We start from the raw sequence: 4072 nt of genomic DNA on the forward strand, positions 1-4072 counted from the left end.
TCCTAGAAAAGGTAAATTTATTTCCTAATAAAATAGAAGATAGAAAACAATTACAAAGATTTTTAGGGTGTATAAATTATATTTCTGATCAAGGATTTTTAAAGAATGTTACAGAATATACTAAAAGCTTATTTCCAAAAATAAGTACTAAAAAAGAATGGAAATGGGATGAAAAAGATAGTATGCAAATTCAAAGAGTTAAAGAATTATGTGAAAAACTTCCAGAACTTTATATTTTAGAAGAAAACGACTACTTAATAGTAGAAACAGATGCTTCAGACATAACCTGGTCAGGATGTCTAAAAGCTAAGAAAGCTATAAAAAGTTTGGAACAAGAAAAAGAATCACTAGATTCTAAATATTTCCCAAAGGAATTACTTTGCAGGTATATTTCAGGGACTTTTACTCCAACAGAACAGAGATATACCACTCATGAAAAGGAAACTCTAGCAGCAATTAAATCTCTTAAGAAATGGAAAATTGATTTACTACCCAGAGAATTTACATTAAGGACAGATTCAAGTTACCTAACAGGTTTCATACGATATAATTTAAAAGTTGATTATAATCATGGACGATTGGTAAGATGGCAATTATTTTTGTTACAATATCCAATAAAAATTGAATATATTAAGGGTGACAAAAATATAAGCAAGAACTCGAAAAATGCAAGCATTGTCAGCAAATAAGGACACAGATCCAATCTCTCAAGAAGGCCATTGAAGCAATGAAATCAACACAACGAGCAGAACCATCAGAGTTCAGCCAGCTAAGCATGGTGGACAAATCAGGTGAAGAAAAAATTTCAGAAAATAAAACAATTGCTGAAATTATTAAAAAATCCACCCAAGATAAAAAATATTATGTAATTTATAATGGCCCCATGAAAGGAGTATACGATGCCTGGGAAAAAGCAGCACCATTCACACATCAATCAAGGATAATTCATAAAGGAGGGTTTTTAACACTGGAAGAGGCAAAGGAATCCTTTAGGGAATATGAAGTTCTTCATCCAGAGCAAACTCTAAAAAGAGCGGATAAAGCTCTAATTCAAACCCAGAGAACAGGGATAATAAGAAACATTCCTACAAGGGCTGAAATCAAGGAAAAGAAAAGGGTCTGTAGATCAAATCTCAGAGAAACCCTTAACATAGTCCTGAATTGGACTGAAGAAAAAAGGGCAATTTTGGGATATTATCCTATTGCCAAGGAACAGCTAATAAAGCTGGTTATATTTCCAGATGCTTCCCCATCTGACACCTATCAGTTTTTCCAGTATGGATTAATTGATACAATTTTAATTTTTAATCTAAAAATTATTAGTGAGTTTCCTGCAGGATTCGTATGCAGTAAAGAGATTTAAAAATATGATTGACAATGTAAATCCAAGGGATATATCCCTAAAATTTACAAACAGTCAACCTATTTTTAATGAAGAAGAAGAATGCTTGGTTCCAGCACACCAAGTAATATTCATGTCCGTCTTCCCAGGAAATTTTCAACCAATTGATCAGATTCAAGATTTAACAATTTACAGTCATGAAGGAAGGCTAGCCAGCACATTAGCAAGGGTCTTTGAAAGAACTCAAAAAATAACGAAGGAATCTCACACAAGGATTAATTATAAAAGTAGAAATACTCTGCTTGTGTCCAGTAAAAGAAATGAAATTGAAGAAAGAGAGATGAGACTCTTGGTGGAATTTGAATCAGCATTCTACAACTTATCTGGACTTTTAGAAAAGCTCCCTGAAGGGATAAAGAGGAATCTCTGCTATTTAATAAAAGGCAGAGAAGACCACAAGTACCAGCTATGTGCCTCAGAGATATCTGAAGAAAGCAATAATGAAACGGAATCAACTCACATGATGAAGGAAGAAGACAATGCATCTGAGGGTCACATGATAAAAGAGGAAGACAGTGTATCTGAAGCATCTCTCAACATTATTGCATAGTGACGTAAGCACTTAGGTCATAGAGCACCAACAATGTAGCTGGTGCAAGAGAACAAACAATGACGTAAGCAATGATGTCATAAGAAGGGTAGGATGGGAATTGTCCATCAAACCCAACTATTACAAATAGGTTGCTTAGGCAATTGTAGAAGGCATCAGACAATAGGAAGCAGGAGGCTAAGAGTACTCATATGCTAGGAGAGCAAGGAGGAAGCTGCCGAGGCGATTCTATAGTCTGAGGAAGAATTCCCTTAAGGAAAAATAGTTCTAAACTCCCCTCTGGAGTTAGTATCTACAATCTCCCCTCTGGAGATAAAAACCCCTTATGTAAAATATACTAAATAAAGGAAGTTATTCAATGGAGAACTTGAAATAGCTTTGATAAATGATGAAGAATTGAGTAAACAGATTGAAAAAATTAATGATCAACAAAAAAGATCTAAAATTGGGTGGATTCATATTAGTACTATACAAGTCTTAATCAAATCTACATATATGAAAAGAATTAATTCACCAATAAGTTTAGCAATCTGTGACAAAAGAATTACTGATGATCCAATAGATCAAATAATTGGAATTGTTCATGGAAATTTGGCAAACGTAAATGTTAAATTTAATGCCCATCTTGGATATGCTATACCTTTATCAACTGAAAACCTTGGAAGATCTATAAGTTTGGCTTATAAATTTCATAGAAAGAATCTAATGGAACAAGATGATGAACCATTTTCAATTACATATGCAATAAGTTATGCTTTAACAAATAGCCATCATAGTATAATATTTAAAAACAGAGAAAGAATTTATGTCGATGAATTATTTCAGAAAATTGTAAAAACAGAAATACCAAAATATAAAGCTATTGAAAACTCAGTTCTATTATTAAAAGAACCATCAGGAAAATTGGTTTCATCAAATTTTCAAATAAGAGAATCTAAAATTAATAGCCCTTTAAGTTTATCTAAGTTAAAGATTAAAGAAGAAAATTCTGAAATAAAAAAATTAACAAAAAAGGTCGAAAAATTAAATGAAACCCTAAATACTAAATTATGACAATAAATAAAGAAGAAATATATGTAACTTATCAAGATAAGAAACAAGAGCTCTTTGAAAGAGAAAATCGCTTAAATTATTTGCAGTTTTCTGAAATAAATCAAAGAGCATTTGAAGCTCTAAAAATAATCTATGACAAGTTAAAAAGAGAAGTTGAAGAGCTAGAAAAATTAATAGAATTTCTAGAAAATAGTGATGAAGCGATGATAGAATTTGCAGAAATTCTAAAATAAATAATGAAGCATACAAAGATTGAAAGACCAGAAAATAAAATAAAAAGAAAAAGAGCGAAAAAATTAAAAAGTAAAATAAAGGAGTATAAAAGGGAATTAAATAATCTTCAGATCGAAATTAATGACCTTATAATAAAAAGAATAGAAATAAGAATAAATATAAACAAGTTGGAGTTAAACTTAAAAAATTTATAAATGCCTGGAAAACCATATTATGACTTAAAAGAATTAAAGCTGTTGAAAGAAAAAATGGAGAATGAGGTTGAAAAATTAAAAAGATATTTAGAAACAACAGAAAGTGTAGAAATAAAAGAAGTTTTTGAAGATTTGAGAAATTATATTAAAAAAAAAGACAAACAGATAAAAGATTTTATATACAATAATCCATGCAAAAAAGAATATTATAAACTAAAACAAGATTAAAAAACTATAAAAATGAAATCAGTAATAGTAGAAATGGTCAACATTTTTTATGAATTTGCAAATTATTTCAAATCTATACAAATTATAAACTTATTCGAAGTAAAATATGAAGAGTAAAATTGGTATCAGAGCCAAGTTAACGATTAAGGGTAACACTTTCTTTTTAAGCAACACTTTTAGTGATACGCTTTTAAATCAATAAACAACCAAATAAAAACAAAAATCTGTAAATCTGTACACTAGATGGACCCTATAAATAGATAGGATAAGTTTAGATCGATTATTTTTTATATATAAGGTTTTGTTCAGTAAAATAATTTGTTTAAGTCGTGGTATTTTTACTAGAAATAATATTACGTGATATCTTTTAATATTAACTACTTAATACTGAATCTTTATATCGCTGACTCA

Source organism: Arachis ipaensis, chromosome B06 (genome assembly GCF_000816755.2).
Source record: "Arachis ipaensis cultivar K30076 chromosome B06, Araip1.1, whole genome shotgun sequence".
In the NCBI taxonomy this organism is placed as follows: domain Eukaryota; kingdom Viridiplantae; phylum Streptophyta; class Magnoliopsida; order Fabales; family Fabaceae; genus Arachis; species Arachis ipaensis.